Consider the following 17,490-nt stretch of genomic DNA (forward strand, 5'->3'; position numbering starts at 1 on the left):
CCTTGAGTCGGGGGGCTTAAACCTTGAGTTACAGCGTGGAACCACAGGAAATGTTCCAGTGGCTCAGAATAGCAGCTGCACACCAGGGTTAGCGGAGGATAGATTTACCCTGTAATACTTTATGAAAGCCCTGTAAATGCTTGAACTGTTAACACTGCACTATTTTATACAGTAGTTTGGTGTTATGTAAATGGGAAATCTACTGTATTCGCTAGCAGCTCGTAACTCTTGTAATAACACATTACACTTTAAGAAACGACGCATCTTATGAGCTATAACCTTTGGATTGGACTGGTTGGTGCCAGTTAATCTTCTGTTTAATCATGTTGTTGATATTGGCTCGTCTTTCATCTGAAATGAGGTATGTCACAGCTGCTGCTGAAATGTTTTCTACAGGAATCAGAGTCTGTGCCTGCCTGTGGGGGCTGCTTATTGTGTTGCGTCAATGAGGGTTTTTTGTGTAGCACCCAGATTGCATTGCCTTGTTGACAATAGACACTGGCTTAATGCAGCAGCGCGCCGCCTGTATGACGACCTGTCAACACGGCGAAGTGTTCGTTTCTGGGTGTTCTAATGTCAAATGAGAAAATGAGCTCATTATCTCCCAATAGAATAATGATCCCCTCCTCCTACAGAAACTTCAATTTGTTCAAACAGCACCTGGGCAGGAGGGATGGATGTGTTCAGGATGTGACAGACAAAGACACAAGATGTCTTCCTCTTTGTGAGGGTGCCAGAAAGGGTGGCTGCATATTCCTCCCGCGCCACAGTTCGGATTTGCTATGTTTATTTGCTCATTATAGAAAGGTCCAGATACGCTTCAAGCTATCTTCCTCTCTCTGAATGGTTCTTTTTCCCAGCCTCACGCCGGGCCCCCACCTCCCTGTGTCTTGCTTTGAGGCAGAATGTGAAGTGTGCTTTAGTCCTCTGTCTTTGGGTCTCCGGGCCTGTAGGGTCCAGAGCTGAGGGCCTTAATCCTCCGCACAGCCTGCAGATAATATGTGGTTAATTAGGGTCACTCTGACGAGAACACTCATCGGATCTTCCCTGCGGATGGCAGCAACCCACACGTCCTTCAGCACAACCAATACTGCCCAGCTACCGGTCCCCATCCCTCTGCTTCTCCTCTTCTGTCTGGCAAAGTGAGACTGTCTGGGGCAGAGTTGGATGCATAGCGGAGGTGGGAAAAGAGGCTGAAATACAAAAAAAGAAGTTAGAGAGAAAGAGTGATGACAAATAGGTGCTACTTTTAAAGAGAAAAGAGAGGGCAAAAGAGGGAAGGGAAGGTGAGGAGGAAATAAAACACCTATTCAATCCGGCAATTAAGGCAACAGCAGGCGCGTGTGATTTACAGGCTGATACCTGTGTACAGACAATTCCCTGCGTACAGTACATCCCCGTGCAGAGGCCCATGCCAAGCCACTTTTACCTCTCTCCTTGCTGCCAGTGGTGTAAGACGATCCCTTATTAGTGGGAGGACATTGGCCCCAGGAGGGGATTAAAGTCGTTTATTGATGCACTCCATCCAGCACTTTGGGGGGCTTTGACACTTGGCTCATCAAGCAGACAGATGTGTCAGAGAGCCTCTACCTCCGCTTATCAGGTAGTGCAGCTCCCCAGGCAATATGGACACTGACTGCTGGCTAAACCAGGAGGAGTGACAAGGGAAAATAGTCTTCAAGGGTGTATGTTTTTTTACCCTCTGGCTCTGAGGCAAAAGGAAAATTGACAGACAACTGCGTTTGTCTGTATTATTTTGAGTTATTTATTTATTTTTTGTCGTTCCCGACCGTTTTTGTCTGACGTACCCCGACAACCGTGTCAGATGAGCTTAAGTACCCCTTCATTGACCCCACCCGTCACGTGCCAAATGTGTCTATTAAAGTGTATGTCAGTAACACCACATGAAGTGAATATTGTTGCAATATTTACAATTGAATTGTTCATGTTTAGACTACAGAAGTATACCCTAAGTATAAGTACCTGGTTGGGTATCACTGACATCTTTAGGTTACAGAAGTATACCCTGGGGTACAAGAAACCCCAGTTGGGTATGACTGATATCTTTGGACTACAGAAGTATACCCTGGGATACAAGTACCTAGTTGGGTATCACTGATATCTTTAGGCTACAGAAGTATACCCCAGGGTACAAGAAACCCTAGTTGGGTATCACTGATATCTTTACACTACAGAAGTATACCCTTGGGTACAAGAAACCCCAGTTGGGTATCACTGATATCTTTAGGCTACAGAAGTATACCCCAGGGTACAAGAAACCCCAGTTGGGTATCACTGATATCTTTACACTACAGAAGTATACCCCGGGGTACAAGAAACCCCAGTTGGGTATCACTGATATCTTTAGGTTACAGAAGTATACCCCGGGGTACAAGAAACCCTAGTTGGGTATCACTGATATCTTAAGGCTACAGAAGTATACCCCGGGGTACAAGTACCTGGTTGGGGATCACTGATATCTTGAATTCTTTGTTCACTCTCGCACGCTGCTTTGGGTCACCAAAGTGGAAGTCAATGAAAGATCATTGATCCATTGTGTTATTGCTTTTTCTTGTTAGCATTGTCTGAAAAAGAGGCCTGTCATGTTGACAAAAGCCGCTAAATGATCTCTGACCTTAAAGGCAAAACAATCTTTACACAAGTAAAAAAAAAAAAAGCAAAAGCAGGTAACAATACATCTTCTCTTCTGACAGATTTCTAATTTTGCTGTTGATAAACAGTGAATGAACAAAACAAACCCACATGACAAATGACCTTCTGCTCATGATGTGCGACACAGAGCACCTGTTGTGATGATGTATTATGTTCTTGAGTGCCTTTTTGGCTTTTAATTTGTATTTGATAAAAGCATTGATCATCCACAATACTGGAAGCAACTTTGCAATTATTCTCCGAACTCCTATACACCTACTCTCCTATTCTGTGGTGAAAAGGCAGCGCATTCGCTCGCTGAGTTCCACCGAGAGATTTTATTCAGTCAATAGAAAAGATTAATTACGGCCACACTATTCATTTGGCTCTTATATTGGGGCTGGCAAAAAAATGCTTTTAGGCATTAGTGTAGTGCTTTCAGTCAGAGAGCGATGGTCCATATGCTTCAGGCTCAGATGTATTGGAGGGAAATGAAGGTAAATTTGTACCCTAAATGCCATTATGAGACAGCTGTATGAAAGCAGACGTTATGATGAAGGAACTGCACTGGAAGCAAATGGAGCTTCCGTAGGCAGTGATATTAATGATTGGCTACTCTTCTTTTATCTGATGTAATATATTGACAGGGTACCGTACGTGTGTGTGTGTTAATACATGTGTGGGTAGATAGAGATGAAAGGTCCAAGCTGACATCACCACTCGTTCTTTTGAATCACTCCCAAACATCACATATGGCTCACTGGGAAAAAACTGACAATCCCCGCAACACTCCTTTGACCAAATCCTCTGTTTACCCCCGATTCTATACTCTCCAAGAGTGAATATTGCTTTTTCTGTGCTTTCGGTTTGCATCGGCAGACAAATTTCCCCTTAAAAATCTCAAGCTCTATAGGGTGAAGGTAGATGGACCTTGCCCTTTCTGTTCTGGCGGTCAGGTATGGGCAGATAATTGCCAGGTCTGTGCAGCAGAGACAGATGATTACAGGCTTTATTGTCTCTCCCAGGCACAATCAACCCTGATTCAGCAATCTCACCTCTCCTTGATTTATGAGTCGCTTGCTCCCTCTTTTCTCTCTTAACCCTCTATACAGTGTCCTTATATGCTTTTAGCTTTCTCTTATGTCCCTCCTTCTTCCTGAGTGTCTTCCTTTAAGCTAGCTACAGCAGTCACAACCTTTCCTTCCTTAAATGCCGCAAAGTGGTCAAGAATAGGCAACTTTTACAACAGTTTACAATGACAATAGTGGCAGATTTACCACTCAAAATTCATATTTGTTTTTAAAAACAGTTCAGACAGAGGTCGGCAAAAGCATGCTTCTCATTCTGTTGTTTGCCGGCTGAAACAACGCCTGTCTCTGGCAGATTTTATCAGCTGTAGCTTCACAAGTTGGTTGAAAACGCTGTCTCCAGCTGACTTCTTAATGTTTTCAGTCAACTCATTTTAAAATGAGAACCCTGTAAAAAGGCGGTATAAATACACACATGATAGGCTACATGATATTGTGCTATGAGGCTGAAGCTAAAGCTAACATGTCCCAGTGTAGACAATGAACCTATATTGCTAAGAAGTGAAAGTCAATTGTTTGTTCCATTGCAACGTCAGCGCCCAGCAGCAGAGCTACACCTCCACCATTTTGAACTGAAAGCGAGTACCGGACGCCAATAAAACCTCCCCCTACAAAGTGCCGTACGAAAGTAAAATCCATATTATTTCTATTCTATTGTCATATATTTAATGTCTCTACCAAAATGGCCTGTGTTGAACAACAAAATATTATAAATATGCATACTATTATAACTGTTTACTGACTTATTTATTTATTAAACTTTGTTTGCCCAGCTGATTCCCAGAGTAGCATAAAGTTAGCGATGGACATACATGGAAGTTAGAAAAATCCAACACACAGATTGTGAGAGCAATCTCAAACTTTTTCATGTCAATGACCTCCAAAATAGATTTCTCTTTATACATACATGGCCATACACTCATTGGCATTTTCAGTCCAAAATGGCGGCTGCTCCACAGCAGCGCCGTCTAGCGGCTGTTGTCAAAAACGCACCGGAGTTCCGTCTCTTTGCTTCTATACTCTTTGGTGTAGAGCTACTGTAGTTAGTAGGACAAATGGTTATTTTGTTCTTACATAACCTTGTTTGGCTGCTTAACTTGCATATTTGTTCATGTTTTCAAACGCTATGTTTTCACTTTTAAAGTTACAGTACAAGAGAAAAGCCTTTTAGGATGAAGAATAACCAATGTGTTTGGGAAACGCTTTACTATAACGCTATCTGAGGTAACGTTTGCTGGGGTTGCTGGATTGTAACGTAATGAATAAGCTATTCATGAATGGGCATCCTTTTGATGTAACCTACAACCCCACAAACTAAGGCTGCTGTGTGGACTGATATTAGCCCTAATACTCGGCTACTACTGTAGGTAGTGAGCTAGATGGCCAGACATGCTAACAATTGCATCTCAAAATAGATAATCCATGACCTAGGTACTCTTTTGCTCTTGTGTTTTTGGTTTGAGAAAGGCTATTAAAGGACACCACCATCCAACCACTTTAAATGCAGAGTATCGCTCTAAATCTAAAGCTTGACAAGCCTGCTGTGCTTGGTTACAGTTGCTAAGCCATGATTGGACGATCGCTGTAGGGGGGGGAGGGGTTTAGCAAAGGGTCAATCGTATGCCTGTCCTCCCTTCATTGCCGCTGTTCCCCTCTGCTCCATCAGTGTCTACATCGCTCCCCTGCCTCTCTGTGTTATTTTTATTTTGTCAGTCTTGAGAAAATCCAGTTCACCTTGAACTGAGCAGCAAGACAATAATAAATAAAAGAATGTGAATGAAGATGTAAATATGACTGACAGAGTCCTCTGACGGTGGGAAAGCACTTATATTTTTCCATTGACATTTAGCGAATACCAATCTGCAGAGAGCATTGCCAGTGATATTTTGTGGTAAGACCTGGAGCTGCCACCTCTTTATATTCGTGATGGCACTGTAAGACACAGGATTTTAGCCCGTCTCACAATATCCATTGCCACACCACAGCGTTGATGACATATGAATAACAATGACGGGCCTCATGCCGTCGCTTTCCATCATTTCCTCTACGATCAATATTCTGAATGTGATATAGTTAGGAGGAAAGCGATCCAACACGTTGCTGCCGCTGCTCTGAAAGCACAGAGCTATTTACTTTTATCATTTAACTGCTGACAGTTGAAATAGTGTTCGATGTCATAGCCTCATTATAGCACCAGGAAGTCAAATGTTCTCTGAACAAAAACCTGCCAGGTGGAAACTGTATTCTAGCAGTCAATCCAAAAATATCTCCGGGGCACTTCTCTTTCATTCACTCTGTCGATTTTTCCAATGACCCCGACTGCTGCGGAGTCAATTCACCAAACTTATCTGGAACAATAAGGCGCATGTACCGTATTGATCATTAGAGGCTGCTGCAGTATTTTGTAACCACAAAGGGAAGAGTTTATTCCAAAACATGCAAATATGTGCAAATTCTGACCTATACTATATGGTCTCCAAAGTATATGCATGCAGGCATTTATACCGTATTTATCAGAATCACTTGGCAGTCACATTTATTGTTAAAGGTCTTAAAAATGTCAATATTGAATTGAAATGTTACTTCTTATAGCAGAACACAAGAAAGCCCTTACAGTGCAGGAAGAAGTTGACTCAATAGAAATATAATTACTTTCTAAAAAAAAAATATATCACTCAGCTGTCTCCTAGACAACAGTCTGAACCTAAACCTAAATCAAATAAGCTAATTTGGGTTTCTCTCTCAGTGAAAGCAATGATACGATTCTGTGGTTTTTAATTAAAACAAATGAAATCATAAATATGGGGTTCCATTCTTTTTACAGTGAAATATGTGGTTGCGGGACTCAGTGTTGTAGTCGAGACCAAACTCATAACCAAGACCAGAGTGTATCGAGGCTGAGACAAGACCAAGACTTTGAGGGGTTTGAGACCAAGTCAAGACTAAGACCAAGGCAGGCGAGACAGAGTCAAGACCGGACCAGTACCAGTCCCAGTACTGCTGTGTGTTTTTAGGTAGCCAAATCTTCTCCCAGACAGCAACAGCTGCGCGTTCACTTTCTTGGAGTGTGTGTGAAGGGGGACAGGAAAGGGTGACAGCCGTTAACAGTAACAAAAATGCAGGACTTGAGGCAAGGTGTTTCAGGTAGTTCAGAAGAAGTGTTTCCGTGGGGGAGAGTAACTCCCTTTGGCGTGGACTTTGGGCTTTGTAAATTTGCAGACCTTTTAAATGCACAAAAAACTATATACCACACTACAGGAAAGGGGAAAAGCACAAAAGCATAATAGGTCCCCTTTAAAAAAAAAAAAAAAGGATTAATTTTAAGCTCCTATTGTGATTCGTGAGTCAGAAGATCTTGACTGCATGTGACAAAAATGACAGAGTGGAACCGGTGTGACACTGACAGAGGACATGCAGACACTGCTGACACGCTGCTTGTGTAGCATTCACGTCACATGTAGTAACCGTGTAGCCAATCTGCGTCCAACAGCAGAATTCAGCTGTTCAGCATGCTCAGAGCAACAGACACAGCTTACTTTATTACCATTATACAAGGTTAATGTGCAACTAATATGAATCACCCAATACAGTCTTAACCCGCTCATTCTTATTTATCAGGTGTTAGAAATAGAACGTCGTAATATTTAGTCTGTCATTTTATTTCATTTTCATTTTATGAGTGTTTGAAGGGCCAAATTGCCCTCCTTAGCTTATGTCAATTTTAATCTATTGGTTAAACCCTTTTAATACTGGCCCTGATGACACACACCTTGTCAGTGTCCAGACAGAGTTGTAATTTTCATGTTAAATAGCGTTGGTACCTGCGGACACCAAGTGTTTTTTGCTAAATAAACAGTGCAATGAAGTATGAGTTTTGGGCAAATTTCTTAAATGAAATGGAAGTGGATGGGAATTCTGGACATGTGATTGCTAGGGGTGCAAGAAAATATCAATACACATGAGTATCGCGATATTATGTGTTGTTATACTGTATTCTCAAAAACACTATCAATTTCAACCAAAATCAAAACCAACTATGTCATACTAGCTTGCCGCGAAGGAGAGGTCCTTTGACCGCTGACCTAAAGATATGTGAATGTAAATGGGTTCTATGGGAACCCACGAGTCTCCCCTTTACAGACATGCCCACTTTATGATAATCACATGCAGTTTGGGGCAAAAACCATGCAGTGTTTTGCATGCAGTACAAATGGGTTATTTTCACCTATTCTAAAATGGTGTATTTCTGGTGTGTTCTTTATACCATGACAATATATAATATATTGCCTTGCTATCAGTATTGCAATGTATTGAATCGTTACCCCAGTGTCATGATACGTATCACCAGATTCTTGCCAAAACACAGCCCTAGTGATTGCCTCTGTAATGGCTGCTATTGTCAGTGGATGGGTAATTATTATGATATGATTATTTGCAAGCATGCTAAAATGTAAAAAATGAGATTAATGATATTCTGGTTGCATCAATCAGGACCACTTGGCTAGGAATGAAACCCTCATAAGTCACCACAGAGCCTGTTGATCAGCTGTTAAACAGACAGACAAGATAACTCCGGCCTGACACAATTGGCAGAACGATGTGCCAACAGGGCCAAGAGGCTTGTGGACGGGAGGATTGGATGGCCGCACATAGTCAGCCCCATTTCTTCTAGTTCCTGCCAAGCTACTGTAGATAGAAAAGATAGGACAGATATGAGGGGGGGGGGGGGGCAATCAGGCAGATACAGTAAAACCAAAGCGAACCTTGCTCCCTATTCTTCAGCAATCCCCTCTAATTGGCTATCCAGAGACAGTTGCCTTTGTTCCCCCAAAAGAGTCAAATAATTAATGTCTCCCGCTGCTCTCCTGTATCCTTTGAAGGCAAACCAAATCAAGTCTGTCCTTTAATTTGATTGTAGTCGCTTGGCATTGCTCTCTTACTGTTGTAAACAACACAACAAATCAAGCAATGTGATGTACTACCAAAAGGATAGTCCAAACTCTAGTGATGAAACGCACAAAGACAAGGCATGAAACGACTATTCCTTTTTTTGTCTTTTACACAATCAGCTAAGAAGGTGACATGTTTGTGCCATTACTTTGCGGATGTGCGACAAGCCAAAGCGATATTTTTCTATGTGACTGCAAACCATCAGCTGCCGATTTCCCCTTTCAATTGGTTACACAAGTAATTTTTATGCCACTCCCGACACATTTCACACAAATAATGTCCAGTCAAGTGCAATATTGTCACCCACAATTGTTGATTTATACTCTAGGCTCACAATGTGAGATAATAAGTGTGAATGCCGGCTCCCCACTGCCTCCCCATGTCTATATCATAGAGCGCAGCTTGTTTCCTTGGCTTTTGTGGTCTCATCACAGCCACTATAATGGCACATCAGCTGCACCCAGCTGAGACTTTACACACACATACACACACACATATGCCTCTTGTGCTTTAGTGGCCTCTCTCCTTCACGCCGGCTTTATAACAGCTAAATTATGCATGCATCAGGAGAATAAATCAGCTTGGACACGCTGACAAGAAAGGGCACATCAGAGCAGCCATAAAATGCAAAAGAAAAATAATATTAAAGAAATATGGATGAAGCTATGCATCACTGGCGTTTTCTGTTTTTTCTATTTTGCACACATAAACAGGTGCCAAAGTGACATCCCAATATATAGATAGCCCAACCTGCAGTCGCCAACCTCTGTAATTCAGTAACCTCCTAAAAAACAGTCAAACAGTGCTCGGTGGGCCGGTACTCACCAGTACGCAGTACCAGCACTTCTTCATTTTACTCCTTGGCGTACCGTGACTTTTTCCTGCGTACCAGAACTTCTCACAAGCTGCCGGTACTCTTCTCTGCCCTCTCCATGTCAGGTTCTCTGGGCGATTCATAATAGCGATTCATAACGGTGCAGCGCCAGTGTATTTGGACCTAACTGGACGCGATGCGAACGAGCGGACATCAGATTGTATCAGTTTTTCACAATGAAGATGTCTTAACCTGCTCCGTACATCAGCGAACAGTCTAAGCGACGTGTCACGCTCGCCCTGGCAGACGAAGGCTGTGATAAATAATAAAAATAGTCATTTAAATAGTAATAATAATGGTCCAAAATTATGTAAAATCGCATTGTTTTAACGCTGCAGTGGCTGGAAATGGAGCAAATATGATTTTAAAAAAAAGCTTTTTTTTCTAAAACTGTCACTATATCCTGACAGTAGTGCATGAGACAGGTAATCTGAAAAAAAAAATCATGTGTCTCTGTGTCCTCCGGTGCTCTTAATGGCATCTGCAAGATTTCACAGACCGGAGGAAAACAACCAATCAGAGCTGAGTCTGCCGTCAATCACTCAGGAACTCCGAGCAAACGGTCAAACTAGGCAGCGCTGATCAAATATGGATCAATATTCTGTTACTGTATGCCTATTTCTCACCTCAAATGTTTTCAGAAACATCTTGTAGTGTACTGTTTAGCTGTAAAATGTGACAGTTTGTGACCCAGCAGCCATGTTGAGATCTGTTGAGGAAATACCAAGCCCCGCCCACCAACCAGAGCACAGCCAATAGGACCACTCTCTCTCTGAAATGACCTGTGATTGGCCAAAGTCTCCCATCATGGGCTAGATTGTTTAAAAGCCTGAAAACAGAGCCATGAGGAGGAGCAGAAGTCTAGCTTTCTCTCAGAACACTTGAATTACAATATGCTGAAAGGTTATTATGGAATTTTTGCCCAATGATACCAAAAACGTTCTGCCTGCTGCAGGTTTAACTATTAACACTATGGCTAAATATACACCGCCTTAATCCTATAATGTTCCAGTTGGAATATTATTGGAGTATTATCGGTCTACTGTAGAAGATGCATAGCCCAAGTATAATAATATCGATAAAATCACAACTGATTATGACTGACACAGTATAACACGCTTAAAGAAATAATGAATAAATAGGAATAATCACAAGAGATTGCTGATAGCGGCGATACACACGGCAACATGTGAATAAGGGAGCACTTCTTTTTTTCCACTTCCATCACTGGTCAAACACCTTAAAAAGAAGAGGTACGCGGGAGGCCGTCGTCCGTCACAATAAGCACACAGTAAACCTCTACGCTCTCTCAGTGTCCTCCTTTAAGTGAACCTGGAATAAAGCCACTTTACCACCTACCCACTGCTGGCATCAGCAGCCATGAAATTACTGCAGGGAGCTTCTTCTTCTTCTTTTTTTCATTATAACAAAACGTCCTGGCCTTTGCTTCATGCAGCCATAGTAGAGGTTGATTGCTTTGATGTTACACTATGTCACAGGACCAATTTGTTTGTAGAAACAGCAAATAAAATATATATATTCTCAAGAGTAAACACGAGTAAAATAATATTTGGACTTTTTTTCATTAAAGGTTCTTGTCCTTCAGTTTCAGCTGATCAGCCGAAGCTGCCCGGAGAGTTTTGTGCAGCACTTCATCAATCCCTTCACACACACACACACGACTCTATGTGTGTGTGTTACGCTCATCAGTGTACATGTGCTGATACGTCACAGTGTGTGAGTGAGAGAGACCGGGGAACAAAGACATGGAGAGATGGAGAAGCTCTGTGGGTGGATTTTCACAGTGGAAAAAAGGCGCTACTCTCCTCCCTCCTGCATGTATGCACTTCTAAAGATACAGACAGCATGCTGCTTCTGTTTGATTTGACATGTGCTGTCTTTTTGATTAGGACAACACTTGGCAGTGAAGCTGGTTTTGGTTATAGGGCCTACTGTAAACACCACATCAAAGCCTTTGGCTGCACACTTTTGGGCTACTTTGGCATTCGCGTCACGGCGATTGTTGCGTTTTCCACCACTGAGACGTGGAGGAGCTCGTGCTGCGGCTCCGGCTATAATGTTTCTTTCCTCCTCTGAATTGCGTAAATTGAATGGACCTGTTTTTGAGACTATATATTTCTTCCTCTCTTAATTGTCGGTAGTTAAACACTTTCCTCAAAGGCACCTCAATTACCATGTCTTTACAGCACGCTCAGAGATTCTCATCTCATTCTTCATCACCCGTCAGACGTTGATTGCCTGTTTTCAGTTTGCTGGACAAGTCAAGCGCACGGGTCATATAATCCCAGCAAAGCTCAGCCTGTTTTATATAAATTGTGGGCCCGTGCCAGATGACTAATGAGAGGAAACATAAAGCCGTCTTCCTCTCCCAGGCCCAAGATTTTGATCTCCACTGCACAAACACTGGAGGGATCCTCAGAGCCCTGTGAGCATACTTAGCCCAGAGGCAAACACTCAGCAGGCCCTAAATACTGTACGTATTTATTTTGGCTTCCTCCGAAGACAATGGAGACGAAGCAGCTCTGGGAATATTTGTAAATTAGAACATACATAGAGATGTAGTTAATGAAGAGTGAGGGTTTGACAGCTGGAGAATGTTAAGTAGATATTTCTAGTGTGCTCTTGGCACAGAGGGGGTGAAGGAAGCTGTCAGCTGTTGTTTTATGACCTCCCTACTTGTCATATTCCAAGATCCAAGGCCACTGAGTTTGCTAGGATTTACAGTGTTATTGACACATTTCATCCAGTTAAATCCACAATTCTTGTGAATCTACCCGGTGTCAGGGATGATGAATCTCATGGTATCTAGCCATGAAGAGAAGGGTAGATTTGTCTATAAGATATCTGGAATTTCTTCTGTGAAATTTCAGAGATGGATATAAAAAAAACTGGCCAAAAAAATCCACAAACTATCTGCATGGCTCCATAACACTACGTTAGTCATATACATGTATTAAAAATGCAGTATATAAATTTTTTTTAGGGCTGTCATAGTTAACGCAATAATAACGCATCAACACAAATTTGTTTTAACACCACTAATTTCTTTAATGCATTAACGCAACTTCGGATTTTTAGGTTGTAGCACACTGACACTGACGGCTTAAGGTACATTTTGAACAGATAAAAAATGTGTGATTAATTAATCGCGATTAACTAAGGAAAATCATGCGATTATTCGCAATTAAATATAATCGATTGACAGCTTTGTTTTTTGTACTTTGGTGAACTGACCCTTTAAAGTTTGCTCCAACCGACACAAACTTTTTCATTTTACAGCTAAGCAGTACACTAAAATATCTTTCTGAGAACATTTTATGCGAGAAATAGGCATTACAGTAACAGAATATTGATTCATATTTGATCAACGCTGCCTAGTTTGACCGTTTGATCGGAGTTCTTGAGTTTCGTGAGCAGTGATTGACAGCTGCACAGAGACTCCTCGACTCTGATTGGTTGTTTTCCTTCAGGCGCGGTGAAATCTTGTAAATGCCATTAGGAGCACAGGAGGACACAGAGGAACATGATTTTTTTTTTCAAATTACCGGTCTCATGCACTACTGTCAGGATATAGTGACCGTTTTATAAAAATAACTTTTCATCATATTTGCTCAAAGTGACCAACTGCAGCTTTAAAAGAAATATTTCATATTGCAGCAAACAGCAGCGAGGAAATCGCTGTGATATCTGTGAAGTTCACTGTTCATCTTTCTCTGCAGGCGTTCAGTCCTAAACTCTGTATCAAGCCAAACCTCACAGTTATGAGTCAAAGCCATTATCTCTGTGGTTTCAATTCAGTTGTTTCTGCTGCCCCCTGAGACCTTGGACAGTGCTCAGCAGGGCGTTTCGCCCAGCCAGAGACCCTCATTTACCAGTGGATTGGCAAGTTAGAGGGGAGAGGAGCCACATTTACTGTTGGCTCAACGACCACCGCCTTTCTTCATGTGTGTGCTTTAGACTCTGATCCTTCAGAAATGAGTTCAGATCTGTTTTTTTGATGCCCTTCATTTCTCACTTTTGGCTGTTAGCTGGTAGAATCAGTTGCTTGTGGTTCCCTTTTTCAACTGTGTGCTGTAGTGTTGTTGATGGTGACTTGTTTACCCACATTTGTTTGATTAGATTAGTAGATTAGATTGTGGATTGATGTGGATTAGTGTAATACCAACGATGACACAGTGTAATGTAAGCAAGCGGTATAGTTGTGGCTCTGAAGCTGACAGTCAGTTGTGGCTAACACCGAGCTGAATGCTTAGAGAAATTTGCAATATGGTTTTTCTGATTTGCCTAGTTAGCCCGAATCAGCTGTGAGATATGAGAGGTTTGTTGTGAGTGTGAGCGAGAGAGAGATGGAGGCCTGTGACACTCTGCACCGTACCCTAATGAGAGGCAGGGAACCAAAGGAGCTGGGCAATGAGATTAGATGCAACTCAATTCAATTACCGCTGAGCCGCCACGGGTGACGCTTCAAAACTCATCCTGTTAAGATCCGGTTCACAGACGAAGACGAGGACTGCAGCTCTCACTCAGCTGCTGTACGCTACGCTGCCACAACATCTCATTCGCAGCAGCTCTGATTTATAAGCACACGGGGCGTCATTAGGCTCCGTCGGGATTTGCTAGCAGACTCTGCAATGCTCTGATACAGAGTTAAAGGAAAACGCAGAAATAATTGAGTTTTCACCCATCGCAGCCGTTTATACACTGCTCCGCAAACTACAGAGTTGTTTCTAGTGTGTGTTTAGAGATTAAAGAGAAACTTAATAACCCGTTTTAGATTGAACATTACACATATTAAAAAAATGCGTTGAGAACTGGACACACATCCCCAAGGCCCTGCCCTCTCGGTTACACCACAACCGCTGGCACTCCCTCTCCCTACACTTCCTCTCTGCCTCCTGTTCAGCCCATTAAGCCTGTTAGACTGAGGCTGGAATTATGCATCTGTGAAGATACATGTAAACTAGAGGTCGACCGATATGGGTATTTTATTGCCGATGCCGATTTTTTACAGAATCAGGACAGCCGATTTTTTTTTTTTTCGATATGTTTGGCTGGTTTTCTGTTTTTCCTCCATCTGATAAAATATAACAGCTTAATAATAACAAATAATACACACAATTTCTTAACTTAAGTAAACATTTATTGAACAACACTTATGTTTTGTCTGTCGAATCTGCATTTTGTTTGCACTGCAGAGCACTTATATTTTATTTTGTGCATGATGGTTAATAGTAGTAATAGTACAGGGCTCAAAACCTTTTAAGCACCTTTCCAAAACTGTCCTAAAGCATGTTTTTTGTTTATGTTTGTTGACAGACACTGTTACAAGCTATATGGCCATAATCTAAGTGATCACAAAAAAATAATACTAACTTTGTTCACTCGTATTACACAGCCTGCTGCTCATATCTGCTATGCTGCGGACTACACACAGGCCACTAGCGGTGGCGTCATAGAGGCTGTGTAGGACCCATAGACACGTTTAATGAGGAAATGAACTTTTTGCTAAATGTTTCGACACATTGCTCGTGTTTCCGCCCTCACACGCAAACTTGCACTTATGACAAGCATTGTCAGCATCAACTCCAGTAAAGTGGAATCACGCTTTTGAAGTTTAGTTTTCTCCGCCATAGTTACTAAGACCAGAAGCTCTGTGTGTTTGAACACGGCGCTGCAGCAGTGTGTATGCGAGAGCTGCTCCGCCACGCACGCAGCTAACGTTACAGACGGAGGGAAATTCTCCGTTACCAAAAACAGAATTGATAACGTCGGAGCCTATCAATACTACGGTCTGTAATAATTTAGCTCCTGAACCCGTTACCGGGTTTCGGTATCCATCCCTACCTGTATGGTAGCTGGTTGGAGGCTCGCTATCAATACAGTTCCAAAGTATTTTCTCTCTAAAAGTAAGATTTCACATCTAACCAATTAAATATATAGGGCTTTGAAAGAGAAGAATTCAAGCCTTACCGGTTTAACCCAGTTACGACGTTACTCTTCTCACGCACTCTTGCAAAGGTTAGCCCACTGGGCTACATCTACTGAGGTCTGCCGGTGGAATGGCTATTTGATTGACACAAGGGGCGGTGTCACACGTGTTTCACAGCAACAACCACACTAGGCTGCCCACAGATGTGCCTGCTTGCTAAATGGCTTAATATGCTCAGGCATAGGCCGATGCTGATTATGAAAAAATTCAAAAAAATCTGCCGGATTAATCGGTCGACCTCTAATGTAAACATCTTTTCGGTTTGAACGCAAAGAAAGGTGTTATGGGTAACCATAGGCCAAGAGGCTACAAAGGTTATACTTTAGTCTACAAGTACAAAAGAAACTCTCAATGTCTTCAGATGACCTCCGTGCAAGTCCGCCTACATGCAGCCTCAGCATATTCCAGCCTTTAGAAATTCAAGCATGCGTTTTCTGTTTCAGTGCACTCCTCATGGTGGAGATAGACCAAGTCCGGTGACGTATATCATGTCGACGGATCCTATTCATTCTCTATGGAGAGCAGGAGATCCGGCCACGCATTGTGACTAACCAATCACCGTATCTGAATTTCCATAATCATGACGCATCCTCAATTTTATGCAAATAAGGTCCGTCCATCAAGGCAGCAAGCTCATGAAACTCCGATCAAACGGTCAAACTAGGCAGCGCTGATTAAATATGAATCAATATTCTGTTATTGTTATGCCTATTTCTCACCTCAAATGTTTTCAGAAAGATATTTTAGTGTACTGTTTACATGAGGAAGTTTGTCACCCGGCCGCCATGCTGAAAACAGTCAAACCAAAACCATGCACCGCCCATTGGCCGAAGCGAACCCGGACCGCTTTGTGTTCCGTCACATCTTTCCGTTTGTTGGCCGGGCTTGTTGTATCTGCACCTTCAGTCCGGGGTTCACCTTTGTTCAACTTGGACCTGCATCCTGTCAGTGTTGGCCTATAGAAACACAGATGCACCATGTTTGGAAATGGAGAAGTCTTTAAATTTGTATGCATATATACATTACCACCAGACTATAAACTGCAGCGTTGCTCTCATGCGTTGTTTACAGTCTGTGAGGGTGGTGGATGTTGCCTTTTACTTTTGGAGTGTGGAGTACAATGCAGCGTCATTTATTTCTCACAGGTATACAGGCAGCATTACTTGGTTTTCTCTGGACACACACACACACACACACACACTTTAACAATGAACAGTATAGACCGGGACGAGAATCAATTGACAGTATAATAAAGTAACTGTAGATATAACTTACTGAGTCAAAAAAGAGGATTTAGTGTTGAGTTATTCTATAAACATTATGCAACCCACTGCTGTCTCTTGTGGCCAATGTTGGAAAAACACCTACTGCAACTGCAGTTATGCAATTATAAAACCAGCACAGTCACTACTTTTAACTTACACACAATTATTTAACCTGTCTTAACCACACACTGCAATACAACATAGCACCTATTACATAATTTAATCTAAATGATTCAAGTTTTATTTGTCACATCCACAGACAATATCTGTAGTAAATTGCTTAAAGCTACTATACTATGAATAATAATGATATATACATATATAATACAATAAAAATTTAAATAAATATTAAAGGACCAATATGTAATATATTTACTGTAATAAATCATAAAATGGACTGCTGTTACCCATTTTAAATGCTTGCTGTCAGTGCTACATATTGTTCCTTTAAAGTAAAATTGTGCAGTAAATACAAATGTAAAAAGCACATGTCACAATAAGTTCAAGTACTAAATATGAATGCACTCAAAGACCATGAATATGAGATCCTGAGTATCCTAAGCTAACATACCAAATATGTACATATGTGCACATTTGCACTATGCTACACTGTCTGTATGTTTCTATGTTTACAGTTCATACTGGCAGCGG

General features: G+C 41.8%; 1 protein-coding gene across 5 annotated transcripts in view; it reads left to right on the plus strand.

The window, feature by feature from the left end:
• Positions 1-17,490, plus strand: part of gria3b (glutamate receptor, ionotropic, AMPA 3b) — a 98,293-nt gene that overhangs the window by 32,448 nt on the left and 48,355 nt on the right. The gene's annotated exons all lie outside the window — the stretch shown is intronic.

The sequence above is a fragment of the Sebastes umbrosus genome, chromosome 9, assembly GCF_015220745.1.
Source record: "Sebastes umbrosus isolate fSebUmb1 chromosome 9, fSebUmb1.pri, whole genome shotgun sequence".
NCBI classification, from domain to species: Eukaryota; Metazoa; Chordata; class Actinopteri; order Perciformes; family Sebastidae; genus Sebastes; species Sebastes umbrosus.